At 40.2% G+C, this 25,985-nt stretch overlaps 1 pseudogene; it reads right to left on the bottom strand.

Annotated features, from left to right (window-relative positions):
* Positions 1-10,428: 10,428 nt before the first annotated feature.
* Positions 10,429-25,985, bottom strand: part of LOC122422528 — a 42,796-nt pseudogene continuing 27,239 nt past the window's right edge.

Here is a 25,985-nt window from a genome sequence, read left to right as displayed (position 1 = left end):
GTAACCTGAGGAGTCTCTGTTATCAGCACCAGTCTGCATAGCAGATGATGACTGATAATGACCTGAGGAGGTCCCTTTTTCATGAAAGTAGCAGAACAAGTTGTATGATGAAGTGTGGCAAGAATTTTATCTGTGCAAAGAGTTTCTTTTCAGCCAAAAGTTGTGTTTGGCAATTCTTCTTCTTTTCTTTCTTTTCTTAGAAAAGTCATTTTGAAAACATTCAGTCATCAAAATTCCTAAAACAGACTAAAAAAAGAGAAAGTTCTTTGATGGCACCAGCAAGCACATAGTGAATAAAACAAGGAGATGCCTATTATAAGAGATGTCCTGCAGGTGCAGGGGAACCGAGAGGTTGCCAGTTCTTCACTGATGTGCTTCAAATACCCCTGAGTGTGAAACATATTCTCCTGTTTCTTTGCACGTCTCGTAGTTGTTGTTTTTTTTTTTCTTGTTGGTTACATACTGCTTTTAAAATAAAGTATTGTGAAAACTCTGATAATCAGACCGTCCCCTCCCTCCCCTCCCCCTAACCAGGGTTCGTTGTTGTCGCTGTTTGGGATTGTGGGTGTTACTGTAGTTGCTGTTTGTTTTTTTAGTGACTTCCCTGGACTAGTTATAGAGTCGATATTCTTGGCTGTGTACAGCCACTGAAGTCTTTGCTCCGTTAGCCTGGTGAACAGCTAATGATTGGAGGTGCATGTCCTTAAATTTCTTGAGCCAGCGAGTCTCCCAGCCAGCATGTTCCCAGTAGGAACCTCAAGGGGTCCTCTGTGCATTTCGGGACTTGCTTGCAGTGTTCTCACAGGCCCTTCACAACCCCACCTTAGCCTTCATTCTCTTCTTGTGCAGAATCTCGCGGCTAGTCAGAGGTGGAAAAATTAGGACCTTCTCAGGTCTTCCCTGGACATAGTCAGAGCCTGGTACATGCAGGTGGCTTTCTAGATTCCAAGGAGTAGGTTGAGCTTTTAAAAGCCCCCCAAAACTTCTTATTCACCAGATTTTTCTTTTAAAATGTTTTGTTCAACAGCCCCTTATTTGCCCAACTCCTATTGCTATCATAGGCACCTGGGATGTTAATTGCCATGGATTTTTCTGAGGTTTTGTTGTTTGGTTTTATTCTTTTCTGCCAGTGAGGGTTTGTGATATTTTAAAGTCTAAGTATAATTGACTTACAATATTATATTATTTTCAGGTATATAAGAGTGATTTTATATTTTTTATGCATCATAAAAGGATCAGAAGTCTAGTTATCATCTATCATTATACAAAAGCAGTGTAATATTATTATTGGTTATATTCCCCATGCTGTATATTAGACCCCTGTGACTTATTTATTTTATAAATAGAAGGTTGTACCTCTTAATCTCCACTACCTGTATCCCTCCTCTTCCCATCCCTCTCCCTTCTGGAAATCACCTGTTTGTTCTCTGTATCTATGACTAGTCTGTGTTATGCTTGTTCATTTGTTTTGTGTTTGAGACTCCACATATAAGTGAAATCACACAGTATCTGTCTTTGTCTGACTTATTTCACTTATTAGCATAATCCCTAGATCCATTCATGTTGTCACAAATGGATGAGTAAAAAGAATGAAATTATTTTTTTTGGCTGAATAATATTCCATTGTATACAGATACCACATCTTCTTTATCCATTCATCTATTGATGAACACTTAGGTTGCTTCCATATCATGGCTATATATATATATATTTTTTTGGTGCACTGTATGATTTGCAAGATCTTAGTTCCCTAGCCAGGGACTGAACCTCAGCAGTGACAGCTTGGAGTCCTAACCACTGAGCCACCAAGGAGTGCCCTTCATGACTGTTGTTAATAGTACTAGAATGAACAGTGGGCATATATATCTTTTCAAATTAGTGTTTTTAGTTTATTTATTTTTTTTTGGCGGGGAAGTAAATGTCTGGAAGTGAAATTGCTGAGTAGTATGGTAGCTCTATTTTCATTTCTTTGAGAAATCACTGTACTGTTTTCCATAGTGGCTATACAAATTTACATTCCCATCAACAGTGCGCATGCGTTCCCTTTCTCCACATCCTCACCAACACTTGATATTCATGGTTTTTTTTTTTTGTTTTTTTTTTTTGATAATAGCCTTGGTAGGCAGGGTCAGGTCCCAACATAGTTCACCGTGGGCTCTTGAATTTTCTGGAGTTGGTGTTAACCTGCTGGTGGGTCGGGCTAGGGCTGAATCCCAGGGAGGCTGGCTGAGGGGCCCAAAGTGTCTGGAGCTGCTGTTGGTCTGCTGGTGGGTTAGACCAGGGCCCGGGTTAGCTTAGGGCTGGTGCCAACCCACTGGTGGGTGTGGCGAGTCCTGGGGCTAGTGTTAGCCCACGGGAGTGGAGCTGGATCCTGGGGCCTCTGGTGGGTGGGGCTGAGTCCCTGGCAGCTTGAAGCTCAAGAGGGTCCTATGGTAGCCCTCTTGATGGTGGGTGGGGCCGTGTCCCCATCCAGTTAGCTGCTTGGCCTGGGTCATCTCAGGACTGGTGTCCACCTAGCAGTGGGAGGGTCGGGGTTCTGGTTCTAACAAGCTATAGGGAGAAGTCCAAAATGGGGCTTGCCAGCACAGTGTCCTCATGGTAGAATGAACACCCCAAAACGGCTAGTGCCAGTGTATATGTCGCTGGGAGGGAGGGTCCTCCTTGTCTCCTGCCTCTCCAGGAGGTGCCCCAAGTTTAGCAAGTGGGTCTGACCCAGACTCCTTTACATATAGCTTCTGTCCTGGGGCTCGGAGCATGTGAAATTTCATGTGCATCCTTTTAAGAGTGGAGTTGCTGTTCCCTTCTGCTCTCTGGCTTTCCCGGCCTTCAAAGTCAAACGTTCTGGGAGCTCATCTTCCCTGTGTGGGACCCCGGATTGGGAAGCCTAGTTTGGGGCTTGAACTCTTTGTTCCTTGGGGAGAACCTTTGCAGTTGTGATTTTCCTCCTTTTCTCAGGTTTCCTGTGTGTGTGGGTCTTGACTACACTGGATCTCTGTCCTTCCTACCTGTCTCATTCTTCCTTCTTTATATCTTTAGTTGTGGAAAAGCTTTTCTTCTAGTCTAGTCAACCAGTCATAAATCGTTAACTCTGGAAATAATCGTGATTTTGGTGTGCCTGTGGGGGAGGTGAGCTCAGTGTCTGCCAACCCCACCATCTTGGCCACCCAAAGATGGTTTTGGACTGGTGTTGGGGTGGGGGCAAGGCTATTCCACTGAGAATGTGCTGGGTTAGGTCAAATAAAAACCAGTTCTGTGAGTGGGGGTTTCTAGGGAGCTACCAGATAAGTTATAGAAATACAGTTCTTTGGGAATGGAGATTTCAGGGGAGTGTCAGATCTGTTCTGCCTCCCTCAGTGATTTCTAGGTTGCTGCTGATAGCAAGATTGTTACATTTCAAGATTACTGTGGGAATGGGAATAGGGCAAGTTAAAATTGCACATGATTTTCTTTTCCTACAGAGATTGAGTCATTTTTCTTGAGGAGACAAGAAAAATTGTATTGTTACAAGCCTTTGCTTAATGTCCAGAATAATGAAAAAGTTAATTTTGACTCTTTTTGCCAATACTTACTGTTTTTATAAAGAAATGAGTTTGAGAGGGTTTTTTTTTTTTTTTTCCCTTTTGGGAGTGCTTTTCCTGATTTTTTTAAAATTTATTTTTTAAAAGCAATTATATTGAAACCTGTCCAGGAGAAAAACAGAAATTTTCCACTTCACTGTGCCTTTCCTCACCCTCAAGCCTATTGTTCAATTTTAATCATAATAGCTATCTGAAAAAAGTCACATGATTTTCTGATCCTTCATCCAATCCCCTAACTCAAAAAAGAAAGGGGTTTGAAGTGTTAATGTCCCCTTAGGTTTGATAGTTAAGGGTTTTAATTATCTTTCCATGACTTCAATTTGGATTTTAGGGAATTATTATGTATTATATGTCTTAAAAAATTTTAAATGTAACTGCCTCTCCTTGATTTTACTAATATGTAACCATTGCACAGAGCAAGTTAATACACTTATCACTTCCTTTGATGGATGGTTGTCTTATAGCCAAAGCTGAACAAGGAAAAAATCTTCTGAGTAATGAGTTCTTATTCACTTCTTTTTAACCATTTGAGTTATTTTTTAATGAAAAAAAAAAAATTGAGTTGAAAGCTCATGGAAAAGGAGCAGTCAATGTTAGACCAAACACTGGAGTACTGTAAATTCTTTTATGGCTCTTACTTACTAAGTAAGCATTTTTCAGCTCTGAGTCTTCCTCTGAGTTTATTCCTCTTACTCTTTTTTCCAGCCTCCTAGACTATAGAGATTGCCCTCAATCACACATCCATAGTGAGGAGTTTTATAGGAATGGTTCAGAGAGGGTGTGATCAGCTCGTGGACATTCTTCTGATGGGTTGGAGGTGAGATAAGTAGAAGTCAGCATCATCAGCCTACAGTTTCCAGACAGTTTGGGGTCTACGTGCTTGTCGGCAGCTTACCATTGTTAGTCCTTAACTTCTCCCACCTGGAGGGTGTTTCAGTATCAGCAAAACAGCTCAGAAATATTGTTTTCTGTACTGATGGGAAACCAGGACCTTGCCTGAAGGCTGCACTATTATTTCTCTTGACTGTTTATCCTTGGTCTCCCATACTCTTCCTTCCCTACTTGAATCTCCTATAATCAAAGAATTGGGGAACTCAGAATAGTTTTGTGTCCAGGAGCTCCCCAGTATCTTGCTTGGTATCAAGTTACATTTTTGACTTAATGTACCCTGATCATTTTTCCATATGAATACACAGAGATTTTACCTTAAAAAAAAAAACAAAACACAAACAGCTGTTTAGTATTCCATACTATAAAAATATCCTTAAAAAAAACCCAAACAAACAAAAAAATCTTAATTTATTTACTTCCCTTAATAGATCCTTGGATGGTTTACAGTTTTTCAGTATTGCAGACAATGTTTCTATCAACCTTAACAACCTATACATTACTATGCATGCATCTGGGTGAGAAAAGATTTTGGTTTTTAGTTAATTCAAAGTGCCACCCCTCAACATGTTGTATCAATTTTCACTTTTACCAACAATGTGGCGAGAACCATATACTCCCCTGTCTTAATCAAAAGCTGAGTATTTCAGAAAATATTTTTCAGTTTTTTAATAAGAAAATAGTGTCTAATTATTATTGTGGTTTAGTTTATATTTCTTTTTTTTGGTCAGTTTTTTCCATTTGTGAATAATGTAGTGTTTCTTCTAATTGTTAGGGAGATTGGGCATCTAGAAATTCATTGATATTTTGTGTGTTGTCTGAATGGACTTTGTACTTTATCTAGTATTGTTTATTAAGTACCAGATTGAAAATATTTTTTTCACATATTGGTTCTTGTCCTTGACTTCTGTTTCTGGTGTTTTTAGGCATGTAAAATTTTTACATTTTAATACAGTCTATCTGTTTTTCCATTTGGTTCTGGGTTTCATGTTATAAGTCAAGTTTTCTTGTAGTTTCTTCCAGAGTCTTAATAGTTTCATTTTTAATAATTGCTCCAACTAGAATTTATTAGTCTAAGGAGTGAGGTAGGGATTCACTTTTGCTGTTTTCCCAAATGATTTTCCAGGTGACTCAATTCTATCATGAATAGTTTTACCTTTCCCCAATTTATAGATAATGCAACTTTTCTCAAAAGAAATTTCTATATGTGCTTTAGTCTTGATTATGTTTTATTGTTAAGTCTTGACAAAGTTATCAATTATTATTGCTACTAAAATGTAGTAGAACTACTAGTTCATTACCAAGTTGATACAGGTTTTGTGTGACCTGAAGTTTTAACAAAAAGGATACAAAGTTATGGAAATAAAATCAGTACAAAAAAGAAAAATTGAAAAAAAAATCACAAATTACAGAGTTTTAAATGATCATAAATGCTACAAACATCATAAAGTCTGGAAAAAGCAATATTTCTATTCATTGCCTCTGATCTTTCTATATTTCCCCTACTTTTTTTGGCAGTGTCCTCTGATTATCTCTTCATGTCAAATGATTTTATAATTTTCTATAGGAAAAAATCATTTTTTCCTATCATATTTAGATGAAATTTATTTTTTATGATTGAAACATTTTTATAATTGAAGTTTATAATTTTTTAACTTATTTAAAATTTATTTTATTGAGGTAACGCTGATTCATACTGTTACATTATTTAGGTTTCACATTTACAATGTTGTATTTCTAGTTCTATATACACTACAACATGCTCATCACCAAAAATTTACTTTCATCGACATACATTTTACCTCATTTTTACCTTCACCTCCCCACTTTGGTAACCACTATATGTTCTTTTTGTCTATCTGTTTTCTTTATTGTTTATTTATTAGTTTTTTATATTCCACATTTGAGTGAAATCATACAGTATTTGTCTTTTACCATCTGACTTATTTCAGTTAGCATAATAACCTCAAGGTCCATATATGTTGCAAATGGCAAGATTGCACCTTTTTATGGCTGAGTAGTATTCCACTGTATTTATTACCACATCTTCTTTACCCATTTATCCATTGATAGGTACTTATGTTGTTTCCATATCTTGGCTACTGTAAATAATGTTGCAATGAGCATAGGGCTGCATATATATTTTTTGGACTAGTGTTTCTGTATTCTCTGGATAAATGTCCAGAAGTGGGTTAGCTGGATCAAATGGGGGTAGTTCTATTCTTATCTTTCTGAGGCATCTGCATAGTTCTGAAGTTTATAAATTTTTATAATTGAAATAAAATTTCTTTCAGCTTCATAGCTTGTCGCTGGTAATGTCATGTAAATTGGAGGAAACTTCAAGTTTGACTCTCAATGTCCATCAACCTCTAGAAAGTTTCTAGACCTGCAAGAGCTCAGGGCATGTTAAGTTGTTTCATTTCAGTGACTAATCTTGTATCTTCTTCAAAATGGTGGCCCTAATCAATAAACTGATTGTTGATGTTGTCATAGTCACGTTGTACCTTTATGTCCTGAATCTGAGGGAGCTGGTGTAACAGACAGCAGAAATATTCTTAGCAGCCATACCTATACAAAGATGGCAACAATGAGTTTAACTATATACAAAATGACTGGATATCACATAAATATATCCATTAAACCTAAACTCAGTGAATCTTCAAGTCAACATTCCCTTATCTGGTTTCCATTATGGCCCCTCTGGTACCATCCATCATAAGAGAAAGTATTATATAGAGGAAGTTGGAGTGAAAAGAGATAGAGATCTTAACCAAAGTTGGTTAAAATACATTACATTCCAAGTTTTTATAAACACATATAACCATATGGGGGCTTCCCAGATATTTCTAGTGGTAAAGAATTCGCCTGCCAGTCCAAGAGATGTAAGAGACGTGGATTTGATCCCTGGGTTGGGAAGGTCCCCTGGAGGAGGGCACAGCAACCCACTCCAGTATTCTTGCCTGGAGAATCAAAGGGACAGAGGAGCCTGGGAACCTATTGGGAAGTCTATTGGGTTGCAAAGAGTCGGAAATGACTGAAGTCACTCAGCACGCATATCGATATGGATACATTGCTCGATTCTTCCCAGGGCCTTCAAAGTGGACCAGGCAGGTGTGGGACCCTGAAGTTTATCAGCTTCATTGCAAATCTATCTCTGCACGTTATTCTCATTTTCCATAAAGCTTCAAGCTATTCTCAGTTGTTTATTTCTTCATAAAAGCTTTAGAATAATTGTATCCAGTTCACAAGAATCTTATTTGGTATTTTGGTTAGTGTATCAGTCAAAGGAGAGAAACCACACAATAAGGTGAACAGGGAATTTTTCATATAAATACCTGTTAACTACAACAGAGGATTGGAGTAAGAAGGAATTGGCTAGTAAGAAGTGAACAGAACTCTTAGGAACATAGAAATAGCAGATATAAGGAGCAGCCCCTCCTCCTGCAGCTGAGAGAGCTGCCCAAGGAAAAGGCCCCAGGCTGAAATCCAGAATGTTAGTCTTATGCAGAATGTTGGGTTTTTGTTTTGATTCCTACTTTTTAAATTAAAAAACAGTTGATATTGGATTTTACAAATGTCTTTGCATCATATATTCAGGCAAAGAAATTGTATTTCTCCTTTGACCTTTAACCATGATGATTTGCTGATACTGAACTAATTTTGCATTGCTAATTGCATTGCATTGACCTGTCCTTGGTCATGGGGTTATGGTCTTTTAAAATATTGTTTGATTTTATTTTGTAATACTTTATTTAGGGTTTTTGTGTCAATATTTATAAGATAAAAATTGGGATATATATTTTTCAGTTATATTTTAGAATCAGTGTTACATGGTTTTGTACAAATAATTAGAGTTTTACACTTTTCCCCCTGGAAATGTTAACAAACATTTAAATATTTATTCCTTGAAGACTGGAAAGACTTCATCTGTAAAACTCTTTAGTCTCTGTGTCTTGGAGGATGTCTTCAGTTCAGTTCAGTTCAGTTCAGTCGCTCAGTCATGTCCTACTCTTTGCGACCCCATGAATCGCAGCATGCCAGGCCTCCCTGTCCATCACCAACTCCCAGAGTTTACTCAAACTCATGTCCATCGAGTCGGTGATGCCATCCAGCCATCTCATCTTCTGTTGTCCCCTTCTCCTCCTGCCCCCAATCCCTCCCAGCATCAGGGTCTTTTCCAGTGAGTCAACTCTTCGCATGAGGTGTCCAAAGTATTGGAGTTTCAGCTTCAGCATCAGTCAGTCCTTCCAATGAACACCCAGGACTGATCTCCTTTAGGATGGACTGGTTGGATCTCCTTGCAGTCCAAGGGACTCTCAAAAGTCTTCTCCAACACCACAGTTCAAAAGCATCAATTCTTCAGTGCTCACCTTTCTTCACAGTCCAACTCTCACATCCATACATGACCACTGGAAAAACGATAGCCTTGACTAGATGGACCTTTGTTGGCAAAGTAATGTCTCTGCTTTTTAATATGCTGTCTAGGTTGGTCATAACTTTCCTCCCAAGGAGTAAGCGTCTTTTAATTTCATGGCTGCAATCACCATCTGCAGTGATTTTGGAGCCCCCCAAAATAAAGTCAGCCACTGTTTCCACTGTTTCCCCATCTATTTGCCATGAAGTGATGGGACCTGATGCCATGATCTTAGATACCATGATCTTAGTCTTCTGAATGTTGAGCTTTAAGCCAACTTTTTCACTCTCCTCTTTCACTTTCATCAAGAGGCTACATTTTTTTCCATAGTCTTTTCCATTATAGTTTGTCACAGGATATTGAGTATAGCTCCTGGAGGGCTACAGTCCAAAGGGTTGCAGAGAGTTGGTCATGCCTGAGCGACTAAGCACAGACACACACACACAATCCGTGTGCTAGATAGTACTTTCTCATTCTTTTTCTTTTTTCTAGGATTTCTTTTTCTTTCTTTTATTTTTTGGCTGTGGTGGGTCATCATTGCTGCTCGTGGGCTTTCTCCAGTTGCAGTTAAGCAGGGGTTGCTCTTTGTTATAGTGTGAGCTTTTCACTGCGGTGGCTTCTTCTGTCCTGAGCACAGGCTCTGGGGCATGCAAAGCCCAGTAGTTGTAGCAGCTGGGCTCAGTAGTCCTGTCTCACAAGCTTAGTTACTCCGAGGCATGTCTTTCTCATTCTTAATTTTGTGTATTTGTACATTTATTTTTTTGAGAATTTATTTTATTACATAGTTATACCCAAAATTGTGCTTCGTTTTTTCACTATATAATTTAACTTGAGAACATCTGTAAAATCAGTACATTGCAGAAATCCTGAAAGAAATTCCACTAGCTATAAGCTATTTAAGTATTACTTATATACAAAGTATTTAAAGGGCGGATAAAAGCTTATTTACAAAACAGAAGTAGTCACCAATATAGAAAACTTATAGTTACTAGGGGACTTGAGGGAGAGGGATATGTTGGGAGTCTGAGGCTGACATATATACACTGTGTGTGTGTGTGTGTGTGTATGTGTGTGTATATGTGTGTATGTGTGTGTATGTATGTGTATGTGTGTGTGTATGTGTGTGTATGTGTGTGTGTGTATGTGTGTGTGTGTGTGTGTGTGTGTGTGTGTGTGCACGCGCGCTGTGTGCTTACTTGCTCAGTCATGTCCTACTGTTTGTGACCCCATGGATTGTTCCCTGCCAGGCTCCTCTGTCCATGGGGATTCTCCAGGCAAGAATACTGGAGTGGGTTGCCATGCCCTCCTCTAGGGGATCTTCCCATCCCAGGCTGCTGCTGATGCTGCTAAGTTGTTTCAGTTGTGTCCGACTCTGTGTGACCCCATAGACGGCAGCCCACCAGGCTCCCCTGTCCCTGGGATTCTCCAGGCAAGAACACTGGAGTGGGTTGCCGTTTCCTTCTCCAATGCATGAAAATGAAGAGTGAAAGTGAAGTCTCAGTCGTGCCCAGCTCTTTGCAACCCCATGTACTGCAGCCTACCAGGCTCCTCCATCCATGGGATTCTCCAGGCAAGAGTACTGGAGTGGGTTGCCATTGCCTTCTCCTCCCATCCCAGCGATTGAATGTATAACTCATTCACTTTGCTATACACCCGAAAGTAACACAACATAGTAAGTTAACTATACTCCAATAAAAATTTAAAAGGGAAAAGTGTTTAAGGAAAGCCAGCACCATATAAACAGCATACACTTAAATAAAAGAGATGAATGCTTAGCATACAGGGTAATGTTTTTTATTCCCTGATAAACTAAAGGTCCATTTCAAGATGTTTCTTTCTTTTGTATGCTTCATTTGTTTTATTAGCAAGTGAAGCCCTATAAAGGATGGCTTCATCTAGTCCTCAGACTCAGATTCATCTCCATCTTGACTAATCTGGCAGTAACAAAGCTCATATTGTCAGATGCAACCACATGAAGCCAATCACAAAGATTGTTCTTTTTAAGCTGTTTCTTGGTAAGGTATTTCAAATACCTTTTAGAGAACTGTTTCTCAGAAACAACTGTGATTTTGTTCTTGAAGTGTTCAATGTGAATGACTTTCCCAAGATTTTCAGTCTTTCTATTCACTTTAATCTTCTCCAGTAGAAACTGTTCAAAATTTCCAGAATCAAAATTCCATCTTCTACTGGATGAGTAAGATCCAAAGTAAACTTCCAGGTTGACTTCTTAACTTTCTTATCTTTCTTTGGCGCTATCTTGAAGGCTTGCTCTATGATCAGAGAGCTGTATTTGTACTTTTAATTTATAATTTTATTGTATTGATATCAGAGAATGTTATCTGTACTGCTTCTACTTTTGGAATTTATATACTTTTTCTCTATGGTAGGATTGATTTTTTGTATTAATAAATATTTCAGGGGCAAATGATTTAAACTCTTTGCTATAGGATGTTCCTCTTTTGTCATTAAATCAGATCAAATCTGATTTGAAAATCAAGTGTAAGAATGATGTTTTTGTTTGTATGTTTTTCTGGGAAGTTCAGACTTGAGCTCAAGCCACCAGGCAGCACGGCCAGACCAAGTGCCAAGTGCTGAGCAGCAACAGAAACAAACAGGAAGCACATTTTTATCTTCCCTGCAGCCCAGCAACCCCAGGAAACCTTAGAAAGTAGGGGGCAAAGAATAGCCAGCAACTTGGGAGCCACAGAAGAGCTTAAAGGGTTGGGACTCGATCCAAGTCAAACCAGAAGTACCAGGCATCTCAGGAATTGGGGCCTGTCAGATACAATTCATCAGAATATTACATCTGCATCATGCCAGGCCTCAGGGACTTTCCTTAAGGGGACTGTCTAACGTCTAAAAACAGGGCAAGTGTTCTAGCCCTCCTAGGCTATGGCATTTAATTTTTGTCAACCAGTAACTCTAGGGATATCTCTGGCAGGGGAGAATTTCAAATGAAGCCAGGAGGGCATGGAGCACAGCAACCCAGTTTTACAGGGACTGTCCAGTTACCCAATCAGGTAGTGTCATTGTATACAGATCAGCAGCACTTCAGCAAAGGTGTAACTCTTGTTTATCTCCCTCCCCAAAAAATGTTGATTCTTGGTCTAATCAATAGCCTGGAGGAGGCTGAATTCTCATATGAAATTATCTTGGCATGAAAAGTCTACTCAACTGACGTGTTTGAGAAATCGTCAGTGTCTTGTTCCACAGACATCAGAAATGTTCTGAGAGCAGGTTTTGATTAATTTCACTCCTTTAAGTTCTTATCAACCAGACAGGTGCTTCTCAGGTTGTTTTATAGCCACACCTTTCTGGAATCAGGGGATTGCCTTGGACTGAGTTAGGCCTGCTGTGTCATTGAGGTCACTAAGAGGACTCCTGTAACAGTGTTCCAGATTCTAGATCAGGTCCTCCACATGTGGCTTTCTTCCTTCTCTGTCCCATTCCCCTTCCTCATTCCCCTTCTTGTCTTATACTCTTTTCTCTACTTCCCATTGTTCTCTGGACTCTATCTGGGGCCCCCAGTAGCACTAATCAATCGGTTACCCAATAGACATCTACCATGCACCAGGCATGGTGCTGGGTAGTGGAGGATACAGAGATGACCACAGCAGATGTTTGTCCTTGATGAATTTATAACCTTATACCTCTGTTATAGGATGTTCATTTTTAGCATTCAATCAGATCCATGCTTTTGGGATCAGCCCACATTCTTTCAATTTCTTAACCAATGTAGTCAAGAGTGCTTAAAAGTATGGTCCCAAGACCATCAGCACCAACTTGGCCAGGGAGCTTGTCAGAAATGCAGTATCTCAAACCCCATCCCAGACTTAATGAATCAGTGAGTGAATGAGTGAGTATTAGTTACTCAGTTGTGTCTGACTCTTTGCTGCCCCATGAACTGTAACCCTCCAGGCTCTTCTATCCATGGAATTCTCCAGGCAAGAATACTAGAGTGGGTTGCTATTTCCTTCTTCAGGGAATCTTCCTGATCCAGGGATCAAACCCAGGTCTCCCGCATTGCAGACAGATTCTTTACTGTCTGAGCCACCAGGGAAGCCCTTAATAAAGGAAGCACATGCTTAATAAGTGTGTGTGCATGCATGTTAAGTCGCTGCAGTGGTGTCTGGCTGTTTGTGACCCTATGGCCTGTAGCCCACCAGGCTCCTCTGTCCATGGGATTCTCCAGGCAAGAATACTGGAGTGAGTTGCCATGTCCTCCTCCAGGGGATTTGCCTGACCCAGGGATCAAACTCTTAATAAGCATATTCACACATAAGGGTGTGAAGAGTTTACACATTGGAGAAGACCCTGGTGCTGGGAAAGATTGAAGGAAAAAGGAGAAAGGGCAGCAGAAGATGAGATGGTTAGATAGCATCACTGACTCAGTGGCCATGATTTTGAGCAAACTCCAGAGGATAGTAAAGGTCAGAAGAGCCTGGTGTGCTGAAGTCCATGGGGTCAAAAAGAATCAGACACGGCTCAGCTACTGAACAACAGCAAGACAAAAACGTGACTTCACATAGTGCACACTGGGCTATGAGTATAAGAATCATAGGATAAATTCAGGACAGGGTGAGGTCTTCATTGTCTCAGGTGGTCAGAGGGGAAAAGATATTCCAGGGCAGTTGGAGCTTGTAGAATAATCAGGAATCAATAGCTGAGGTAGTCTTATTTGTTTCTTAAAAAAAAAAAAAAAAACAAATATTGTTGAGACCTGGACTAGTTCTTTCTGGATCTATACCTTTTAAAAAGTATGTTTATTTATTTACTTGGCTGAGTTGGGTCTTAGTTGTGTCATGGAGGACTTTTGATGCCTCAGGTAGGACCTTCATTGCCATGCGCCCGTTCTCCACGTGTGGCTCCTGGGCTTAGTTGCCCCATGGATGTGGGATCTTAATTCCCTGACCAGGGATCAATCCCACATTCCCTGCAATGCAAGGTGGATTCTTAACCACTGGGCCACCAGGGAAGTCCCTAAACTTATACTTTTTAAAGTTCTTTATTGTCCAAAGTGAAATATTGAGTTTCTGGAACAGATTTTGATTATGTTTAGAATTTTACTCAATATGTAGTTAAAAAATACATCTTTCTGAAAGTACTATCTGCAGGTATAATAGTATAATACTATAATTGTACAATATTATACTATGTACTATACTAGTATATATTATAGTATATATTATATTATTAGTATATATTATACTATATACTAAGCTATAATACTCTGAGTAGTATTTTTCATGGCAAATTGAGTATCTAAGGTTGAAATTCCTAGCACATTTTAATGAACTTGACCTTCTTCATATTGACCCACCTAGGAAGCATCCTCCTTGAAGTCCAAGTTAGTTGATTGTAATATTTCCTCTTATCTAAACAGACTATGCTTCTCAGGTGGCTCAGCAGTAAAGAATCTGTGAGGCTGCCAGGGCTAACACTATGACAGCCGGCCCGGACCTAAGTTTTGGTTTTCCCTGAAATGGTAATATTCCCTACCCCTATCAGGCCGCCTGGAGCCAGCCAATCAACAGGCGCCCAAAAGGGAACATATCGAGGGAAAGCTGAAAAGCCCGTGAACGCCTAAGTTTGAACAAAAGCTTGCGAAAGTTTGGACCAATAAAATTGCTTTGCAAACATGTAACCAATCCGCTTAAGCCAGCTACCAACTGCTTATGTTCACCCTATAAATTGGTGTAACAGCTGGGGCTCGGGGCTCTCTGACCCTGCACCACTGCGTTGGATGCGGCAGGAGCCCTGGCTCGAGTCAGAAATAAACTTCCCTTTTTGCGAGTTGCCTTGTCTTGGAAGCCTTCTCTCTTCCCGCTCGGGGATTTGGACATTGGGCATAACATTTGGGGGGCTCGTCCGGGATCCCTTGACCGGGAGAAAAGAACGCTTGCAAGACAGAGGGGAAAGATAAATAATAGCACTGGTGCTCAGGCAGGACAGGAAAGTCCAGTGTAAATCCAAGGCCCTGCTGTGAAGCAGGAAGGTATCTGGCACAGAAGAAAGCTTTCTATAAAGGGGGGAACAGATTAAACATTCCAGCCAGCATAAGGCCAAGACCAGCCGACGCGCTGGAAGGCAGCCGGCTCTGCGGGAAGGAAAGTTCCTCTCCCGACCCCAAGTCTGGTGAACAGTGGACGCCATTCAGTAAGGTGAACCTGCTACTGGGAGGCAAGAGAATTCAGGGGGCCCAAAAACCCAGCGCTATGTTATCGGCCGACGTTTGTCTGTCCATGTGTTTGTCTTCAGCTCTCTGTGTTTGTGTGTGTGCCGGCATTGTCTCTGGTCCTCCTCCTTCTTCTTTCAACCTGGCTTCCTTTCCTCCTTTTGAAATCTTTGAAAACATCTGAAGTTGTGTGTCTCTATAGAAGGTTTTCTGAGAGACTGTATTCTTGTATTTAAGAGAGTGTCTGATGAGGACTGCCAGGTTTATATGTGTTTTAACTCTCTTCTGTGTTGTGATTTGTGATGGCTATTTTGCTTTGTCTGGCCACCATTTAGACCTGCCGCCATTTTGTTAAAACTTGATTTTCTTTCCCTGTGCCTTGAGACCAGGGCTCTCAAGAACACTCATCTAGACCATCTTTAACTCCTGAGACTGAGAAGAAAAGGAAAACAAGAAGCCTTTAAAAATGTTATTTATTTAAATTTTATATTGTAATATCTAATTCATGACCAAACTTAGAAAATGAAGATAGATCTTACACTGTGTCTGTCTAAATATGTTTTGGTATGTCTTTATCTCTGGAAAATATTTTTAGGTTAATTTGTGAATGAGCTCTATTTAATTGGCTTAAAAAAGGGTAAGCGCTTACAAATCAAATAAGTCTAAATTAAACAATAAATTCCAGGTTTAGGTGAACTGGGAAATATTCAGTATTAAATACCTGATATTAATGTTTGTTTGTTGACCTATCTAATATAGACATGTCTTAGAGTAATTAACACCAAGTGAAATATTTTCATTGTACCTAGGTTTAATATAAGTTAAATATTATACCTGTTACAAGTTTGTCGACAAGGAAATTACCTTGAGTAAAAAAACTTCTAAAAATGTAAATGAGGTATGAGTTTGTATATAAACTCTATTAAGAATAATTATTCTTTAAGAATATCTGTTTAAAATAGTCTCTCCAGATTGGTGTAACTTGAATTTCTAAGGGTTGTGCTAAACTAAGTATTGGAAGTCTATTAAATAATTAGGTCATTTCCAAATGAAATAAGATTTTGAAACATTTACTACTAAACACTGATTTCCTTTTACAGAAAAACTAAAGCGATTTGGGACTATAAATGAATAATGTTTGATGCCATCCTAAAATGTTTAAAAAAAAAAAAGCAAGGGTTTTAGAAATTATCACTGGTATTTATGCTCACCAATCTATAAAATGCTAATATAAAAGTTAGCTCTTGGTTGCTAAAGGAAAGCAAGAAGTGTGCTTTCAGTAAAAAAAAAAGTGTAAAAAAAACACTAAAAAGAGTTATGCATGATCAAGATTTTCTAAAATTAGATTACAATTAGTTAGATAAGTAGATTTTGTTAAAAATGACACGGTCATAAGAAAACTGGTTAGAGCCAATTAGGTCCAAGATGGCAGAACTAACTTTCACTAGACCTTGAGCCTTGGTATTTGCGCCCATTGTGACATATCAACAAGCTAAATGATACACCCATCAACATTGACTAAATCTGACCAAATGTTCTAAAGCTTTTAATTGATCTTTTTGATAAAACTTTCTGAATCAAATTCTTTTGAAGTTCCTTTGACATCTAGCTAACTTTGGGGTGTTTCAGAGGGCCCCTGAAACATCCCAAAGAGAGATATTAAACTGTTTATTTGGTTGGTTAAATTACATGAAAAAGATTATCAAATGAGTAATAAATCCGCTCATGTTATAATGTATGAAAAATTACTAATACAGATATCCTAGAAATTATATGGAGTTCTTAACATTTTGATATGTCTTGGTATTCTGTGAAAAACCGGATGACTTCACAAAAGTTAACAAAGGACTGAATGAACCAGCCAATATGCTTATAACTTTTATGGTTTCTATTTAAGAAATTACAGGTTTAAATTGTGTGTTTTCCGGGAGTAGAGAAAACCTTCCTCTCAAACTAATTATAAAAATAATTTGGTAAAATTACACGTTATAAACAAAACAATTATATTTTCTCTCTATCTGACTCCTCCAGAAATTTGAAACTCTTAAGTTTCCAGTAAGTTTATCAAATGAGCTAAAAAGGTTATCTCACTAACAGGTACAAAAATCTCAAGGAATTTTTGAGACCTTAAAAGAGAAGAGTTCACCTAGATTTGTTAGGCAAAATCTGTGATAAGCCTTTGGTGTGAGTTTCCCAGCCCTGTTTTATATTAAAAGTTCAGTCTGAGATCCTATAAGTGTTTCAGCAAAATAAAAAGTCTATGATCAATTCTGTTATGTGATATTAATGTGAAAGTTTGTTTCTGAAGCTTATCTCAGTAATTTTTCTTTGGATGAAGATCAGATGCCTCATGACCTGCAACCAGGACTAGAAAAAGACATAATTTAAGATACTGTCTCCAACCTGGATGGAAGGACTTTTTATCAGGTACTCTTAACTAGCTCATGCACAATGAAACTGAAAGGAAATTAACTCTTAGATTAATTCCCACTTCCAAAGGCCCCTACACTGGATTGGTCTATAGAGAAGACAGCTGACCTGATCTCACCTTAAAATGATGCTCAAACAAGAGAAACTACACTACACCAGGATGAGAAGACAACGACATCAGAGGTAGACAGCTTGTCCAAGATACTGGACCTGATTCGTATGATCGTTTATAGTGTTCTCTTGACTTCTTAGACCTTTGTATATAAATCAAATGCCTTTGGCCTGATACTATGCTAGTTTTAAAAATCAATCCAATTGTTGGGTTTGTGGCCAATTACCTGTATCTAGTTCTGGGTTACCTTGGTAAATTTCTCTACTACAAGACTCTAACTGGTTGGCCCTGAGGAAATTTACTTGGAAAAATTATAGTCATATTCAGGTTACTATGATACTACCAGACGGGATCCCCTCACTGGGCCAATTAATAATGCCTACTCTGACTCTGGCTATAAATTTGAGCCTTTTTCTATTCCTCAAGCTCAATCAGAGCAACAAAAAAGTTTTAACAAAAGAAAAAGAAATCTCCCACAATTATGAGATAGATTTATATAGATAACACTAGGCTATGGTAATTTAGGTTTAAAGTCTCCTCTGTGTTAAAAACAATTAAATCATACTAAAGATAATCAGTCTAGTAACACTAGAAAACTGGGCTGTGTGCCTTATAAATGGTGGTGCCAATGTATAATTTCCCTGAAAGATAAAGATTCGTACAGAGTAGACTAAGTCAGACGACCTGGGATATACTGGGCTACATCTAATGGAAGCTCTTAAGTCTTACTTGTGACTTTACTAGTACTGCTGGCTATGTTCTTTGTATTTCACCTGTTTTACAAAATTACTATTTCTTACAGTGCCAAATGTGTGACTGAGGCCTCTGATAAAATAATATATAGTTCCCTATGAGATCAATGATGATGACAGTGTAACTCTAGATATGAGAAAAAGCAACAAGAGGGAGTGTTTTCCTGGACCAAGAGGCTAGTAAGACAGGTGGTCCAGAGAATTTTAGATACTGTTTTATGGCCTAGTCCAGTAACAGCACATTGAGTGGCCGGTCGACAAAATCTTTGCCAAACCTGAGAATGGACATTCTCAGCACCATGGGATAAAATGGTCCTGAAATGCCCCCCTCAAAGTAGTGGTCAAGTTTATAAACAAAAAGGGGCTCTGCCAACTGAAGATTGACACTTGCCATCTACATCTACAGCGATTATATCATGGCCACTGCAACTGCTGACTTTCAACGGCCCTGAAAGGAGTTCAGGGTGAAGATCAAGAAGGAGGCATTCCGTGCTCTGGGAAAAACTGGCAGAACAGGCCTTCAGATAGTTAGATCTTTTCAGGAGATTTTATGAGTCCCAATTCTTGCATCTTTTCATACCTAGAGAAACACTGACATCATTAATGGTGCCATCTGCTTTGGCTATTAAAGAAAAATTTTACAATTAAAAGTCAAAATAGAGTACTCAGCTATGGTTCAGACATCCTGGGAAATAACCAGGTGTTACTATGGGTGTAATTTCAGATTAGACGTTGTATTGCTAAACACTTGAGTTTTCTGAGTCGTATCAGGCTTAGATGCCACCATTCTCAAAACAATGTCTTTTGAGTTCTTCTACAGAACTGGAGCCCCCACCCAGGTGGAAGATGGTAACTTCAGACTAAACACAAGATTCCTAGAACACAGCTCTGCTGCTTGACCACCAGCCAATCATCCCAGCAGTGCCTCCTGTTTCTGGGGACCAGTGATGACCATCCTGTTAGGTCTCCTGTTTGGCCCCTGTCTATTTTACCTCTGAGAGGCGCCAACAGTTTCAAACTGAGTTGCTGTTATTACAAGAGTAAAAGCTGGTTTCAGATATAAAACACCCCAACTTAGGCCAGGTATAGAGAGACTTCTGCTCTGCTAGGCAGGCCTATGCCCAGGCACAGCAGGAAGAAGTTACAGAAGAAAGAGACCTCCCCCCCAATTCCCAAAAAGCATCTTGAGTATGAAATCTCTCAAGGGGGAGTTGTTAGGGAAAACACACTGCCTGTCTGTCCACCTAATGTTACTCAGATCTCAATATTCAACTGTCCCCACAGATGATATAGAAGACCCATGATTGGGCCTTCCATAGAAACAGAGACAGGGGGGAATGTGAGGCTGCCAGGGCTAACACTGTGACAGGCGGCCCGGACCTAAGTTTTGGTTTTCCCTGAAATGGTGAGATTCCCTACCCCCATCAGGCCGCCTGGAGCCAGCCAATCAACAGGCGCCCAAAAGGGAACATATCGAGGGAAAGCTGAAAAGCCCGTGAACGCCTAAGTTTGAACAAAAGCCTGTGAAAGTTTGGACCAATAAAATTGCTTTGCAAACATGTAACCAATCTGCTTAAGCCAGCTACCAACTGCTTATGTTCACCCTATAAATTGGTGTAACAGCTGGGGCTCGGGGCTCTCTGACCCTGCACCACTGCGTTGGATGTAGCAGGAGCCCTGGCTCGAGTCAGTAATAAACTTCCCTTTTTGCGAGTTGCCTTGTCTTGGAAGCCTTCTCTCTTCCCGCTCGGGGATTCGGACATCGGGCATAACAGAATCCACCTGCCAATGCAGGAGATGTGAGTTTGATCCTTGGGTTGGGAAGATCCCCTGGAGAAGGAAACAGCAACCCACTCCAGTATTCTTGCCTAGAGAATTCCATGGACAGAGGAGCCTGGTGGACTATAGTCCATCAGGTTGCAGAAGAGTTGGACACAACTGAGCAACTAAACAGCAAACAAACTATATTGAAAGTTGTGAGTTCTTGGTTATTTAAATTAAAATACTGAAAATGACTGTGTATTTACTGAGGATCTTCGCGTAGGACATAGTATCACGTCAGAACTTTTATGCTGTTTCACAAGAACCACCTGGAAACAAGGGTGAATATTGTGGTGGGCTCCATCCAGTGCAACTACCTCATTACCAGGAGGGACTGTGAAGAATTTCCCAAAAGTCAATGATCAGCTTTTGCCTTTCTGTGTAAGTCTCAGCACAGCTTCTTTATCTTAGAGGCGAGAGTCAAGTTTGAAAGTCTTGATTCTCCTTGCCCTTTCTTCTATTGACGCTGGTGTCTGTGAGTGGCTCCTTTTTTGTACAAACTCCACTTCACATTCCTGAAAGGAAGAGAAGACTAGAAGGTCAAGCACTCCCACATTTTTTCATAGGTTCATGGCTATTTTTCCTACATTTGTCTGCTCCAGGTTGTCTAATGCCTGACACAGAACCAGTGGCGCGGTTAAATTTGCTTAGGTTATCTATTAGTGCGATCACCCTAAATGCACATTTGACAGCTGCCCCTGGCATTATTCCTGTCTCTGAGGTCATCAAGAAAAAGCAAATGACCTGATGGTCATTTCATTTTTCTTGTTATAATAGCATCATTCTGAAATCAGGAAAATCCTTTCCTGTGACAGTTCTGTTGGAGATAAATCTTAGATCCATGTGAATGTTTGGTGTGATGGAGAGTCACAGAGAAAGAAGTGAACTATGTCACTCATGTGCAGTTTTTGAGCTCTCCTGGTGAGGGTTTACATTCTGTGTTGACTGGATGATTGGAAATCCTCACCTGGAATTTGCACAGGTTTTTACCTCCAGGCCAGATGGATCATTCTTTGTTTAGTTAATCTCTCATTGTGTGTAGATTTTACTTTTAAGGAATTTTTATTGGCGTATGGGATTTACAGTGTTGTGTTAGTTTCAAGCGTACAGCAAAGTGAATCAGTTACACATATACATTGTTGCTATTCTGTCCGCTCAGTTGTGTCCGACTCTTTGTGACTCCATGGACTGCAGCATGCTTGTATATTCCCCTCTTTTTTAGATTCTTTTCCCATGTAGGTCATTACCGAGTTTTGAGCAGAGATCACAGTAGGTCTTCATTAGTCATCTATTTTATTATAGTAGTGGGTATATGTCAATCCCAATCTCCCAGTTATCCCTCCCTCCATTCCCCCTGGTAACTGTAAGTTTGTTTTTAAACAGTTTATGAGTGAGTGACAACGTGGAACACCTTGTATGCACTTCAGCTGAGAAGCACGATTGAATCCGTCTCTAAAGTCAGCGCTCCTTTTCCTTTCGCCGTCTTGCTCCTGCTTTGTCTACAGCAGCTGTTGACTGAGGAGTAAGACTTCAGTGTCAGTCCTCGTGGACTCTGCTGACCAGGGATGATTCTAGGGTTCAAGGACTGGGAGCATTTTCTAGATAGCCTGGCTGGGAAAACTCTGTTCTCTGGGCCGCTGTGTCCCTCCTGGCTTATCTTGCTCAGGGTAGATTTTTCCCCTTTAGTGTTCTCTTAGATAATATTATTATCTTTAGTGCTCTCCTCCCTGCTTTGACCAGTTTCCACCCTGTTTGATAAATAATGTTTCACATTTTGCAGAGGTCTAGGACTAGTTGGCTGGCCAGGAACCTCAGCAGTACAAAGAACCACAATAGCCTTTCTCTAGAAGGCCTTAAAACACAGCCTGAGGGAACTGAAGTTTTAAAGCTGAGGGCAAACAGATTGACCACAAATTCTTTCTAGTTGCCATGGATGTGGAACTTCACTTGTTTATCTAATTGTGTGTGCATGTGAAGAGAGAGAGGGAGAGAGACTGTAGATGTCTGTGTCTAGGGCTGTCTTTTATGTTTGCATTCATTCATTCTCACCTTCTCTTTTTCATGGTTTCAAAGTATTTGTGTTCTATTTCTCCTGCAGTTAAAACAACCAGAACTGATGTTTGCACACTGCACAGTGATATGGCTGTGGTGACTATCAAATATGGAAATGCTTCTGTACCTGATGACAAATAACTTTTGTCACAAACTCCATCTGAATTCTCCTCTGCTGCCAAGGGGCCTTCACACAGTCCAGCTACCTGCAGGTTCATACCTGCATAGCTTGGGAAGGATCCCCTGGAACCCTAGGGCAGTGTACCCCTCCTTGCATCTACTCTGCTTAGTTCGTACCCTCTGTACACGTTTTGGGCATCACCTCCTGAAAATAGAAGAACTTAACACAGAGAGTAGATGGTTATCAGGTCAGTCTTAGTCCTGGAATTCAGCCCAGATTTGTGAAGGAAGCACAAGAAATAGCTGAACAGTGAGGATAGATTCTTCAAAGTCTAAGCACTAATGACCACACCCTTTCCTCATAAGGAAGAACTTCATGATGACTTAGATGGTCACAATCCAGACTCAGCTGTCCTGCTGAAGTTTGAGCCTCCTGTCACTGAAAGTGGACTGGAATGACCTCCAAGCCCCCTTCCAAGGTTTCTATTTAAAAAAATCATAAACTTGGTAGATTCTTTCAGAAAGTGCATACCTAGCATGTTCCATGAGATTCATAAGCACTAAATAAATGAAGAACCAGGTGTCTTAAGGCCTCTGGTTGCCTGTCCTGGGTTTAGACATCTGGTGGCCTCGCTATTCACATGAACACAGTGTAAGTCTGTAATTATGGGGACTATCTGGGAGCCCTGCTCATCTGTGGCCACCCAGAGAATGTGGGATGAAACGAAAAGCCTGTGTGTGGGATACTAGGATGTGTGGGAAGGAAGTGGTTTGATTTTGGGAATATGCAGTTGAACTTCATAAGTGCAATGGCAACAATGAGACGAGGATTTATTTTCTGGGAAAAAAGCTGAAATGGAAGGAATTCCTAGTCTTCTGAAACTGATGAGGCAGTGGTAGGTCTGGGTCTTGGAGAGACATTGACTCCCTAGCTCTTTGGGCTCTGCGAGTTTGGAGTCTGGATGCAGAGGTTCTGGCAGACCCAGGTTAGTCCTGTGAAGAAGGTGGCAGGTGAGAGCTTTTGGGAGTGAAGGCACACAGAACTGGGCAGAGAGACTCCAGGGTATCCAGGCAGAATATCAACGTGCCTCCCTCAGAGACCTCTCGTGAGGTGGCTGACTTGGGTGTGCTTCGGTTTTCTCCTTGGTAGAGCGGGGTTTATAATGTTTTCCTCCATACCTTTTCTTAGCAATTGTAAGTTATGTATTTGGCTCCAACAGGGGTTAGTATGATTTTTAGTAGGAGTCCAGGAAGCAAGCTTGCTCCTGGGAAAAATCTTGGGAGTCTGCAGCCATGAGACTTCCTGGAGCCCTACATGCTCTCTAAATCTGGTTGGGTTGTATACCTGTCTTCAATTAGAAAATCAAAATCTGAGTAAAATTGAAAGGACAAAGTTATTAACACTCTTGTACTGGTCTTCTGGGCTTTCCAGGTGGCTCAGTGGTAAAGAGTGCACCTGCCAATGTAAGAGAACCAGGTTTGATCCCTGGGTCGGGAAGATCCCTTGGAGAAGGAAATGGCAACCCACTCCAGTATTCTTGCCTGGAAAAGTCCCATGGACAGAGGAGCCTGGCAGACTACAGTCCATGGGGTGCAAAGAGTCAGGCACAACTTAATGACTAAACAACTGGCCTTCTAGTTTCACTGTCTGTTAATGTCCTCACACATGTGCATACACACACTTCTTTTGTAAGCCATTCAAAAGTAGTATACAGGTATCATGACATTTCATTCCTATATGATTCTAAATAATACATTTCTTATAAACAAAGACATTTTCACTTTCCTGGTCAATAATCATAATATTATTTCTACATCTAAGAAAAGGGTAATTCAATAATATCAAATACATAGTCCATTATCAATTTTCCTAAATCATTTCCAGAATGTTAAGTCCAGGTTAATGCCTTGCATTTGCTGCTGTATTTCTTTAGTAGGCATCAGTCTAGAACAGCTGCTGTCTCCCTCTGCTCTTTCATGCTGAGTCTCGGCATTGTCCAGGCCAGGTGGCCTGCAGAGTGCTCCATGGGTCCCTGCCGCTGCTTCATGTTGGCTGTATTTCTGAGCCAGTCCTTCTAGCCCTGGTCTTATGAGTCATGAGGTTGTCTTTGATGTTTTAGCCCAATAACCTTACTGGATGTTTAGGGTAAGCACTTAAGGCAACTGAGTTTATTTTTCCTTATTTCTTTTTTTTTTTTTTGAGTTTATTTTTCTACACATTCGAAGACCCAGCTTTGTTAATATGCCCCCCAAAGGACTCCACGTTCACTCAGCACCTAATCATCACCACCTTAACCTGTGTTTCCACAAAATCGGTCATATTCAACATACTGCCACCACTGGAATCATTTCTAAAATGTGAAACAGAAAGTGAACACGGGTGTTTGATTCATTTTTCCTCTGCAGTGATGATGTGGGCTCTCAAGCCACCAGAAGTAAAGTAGAGGTTGAATACAGCGTTGGAAGAAGAGGATTGTTGTTTTTATCTTGGGTATTTGCCTGTAACAGACTGACATACTGCGGGTTATAAACTGGGCTCAGGCTTTGAGCTGTGAACTGTCAGGTGAGTGGAGTGGACAGAAGAATGGGTTATAACTGCCACCTGCCACTCCAGCATTTATGCAGATCCTCTTATTTCCCCAGAAATCTGTAATTATGGAGACCAAAGGGATTGTTTTGCAGATGAGGAAATGAAGGCCCAGAGAGGAAAGTGATGTGACTGATGACACCCAACTCGCTGGTGGGTGGACCCTGGATTAAAGCCTTTCTCCCAAGTCCAGCCCTGTGCTTTCTCTGTTATCCATAATGATAGAGTCATTAGATTTTGTATTTAGATGCTTGAGGAAACAGTTTTGAAATGACAAGTGCTAAGGAAGAAGAGAAGGCTTCCCCCCATTGCTCAGTGGTTAAGAATCCTCTTGCAGTGCAGGAGATGTGGGTTTGATCCTTGGGTTGGGAATATCCCCTGGAGGAGAAAGTGGCAAACCACTCCAGTATTCTTGCCTGGAGAATCCCATGGACTGAGGAGCCTGGTGGGCTACAGTCTATGGGGTCGCAAAGAGTCAGACACGAGTGAAGCTACTTAGCAGGCACACATGCACACAGGGAAGAAGAGAACACGATTAATTAAGCAGACACAAGAGACTCTCACAGTTGTTAAAATCAGAGCACTAGGGTTCCACTGTCATATCCTTGAATCTCGAAACAGGACAAGTGTGGCAGAGCCCTTTGCTTCTTTAAAACTCTCCTCTCTCATCTTCCAAAATCATAGCCCTTTGACCTTCAGAGTTTGAGTGAAGATACTATGTGTTTGGGGATAAGTAACTTTTTCTTGGGTTGTCATAATGGATTGTTTGTCTTTAAAATTGCAAACTGAATCACTTTTGGAATTATATCTTTTTTTGTATAGGCTTTTTCCTTCTGAAGTCATTTTGCAAAATCTCTCTCTGCCTCCTCCACAGGTGTATAAATACTCTTTGCAATTACCAGGTGTTTGTCTTCATCTATTACAGAGAGTTTTCAGAAGTTCCAATTATATTCCAAATTGCAGGTTATGGTTTAGATGTACTTTGATCTTAAAAACAGAATTTAAGGTAATTTTTCTCAACCAAATTGCAAGTATTGATTTTTTTTTTTTTACATG

Source organism: Cervus canadensis, chromosome 20, assembly GCF_019320065.1.
Source record: "Cervus canadensis isolate Bull #8, Minnesota chromosome 20, ASM1932006v1, whole genome shotgun sequence".
NCBI lineage: Eukaryota > Metazoa > Chordata > Mammalia > Artiodactyla > Cervidae > Cervus > Cervus canadensis.
This window is presented reverse-complemented; position numbering and strand designations above follow the sequence as displayed.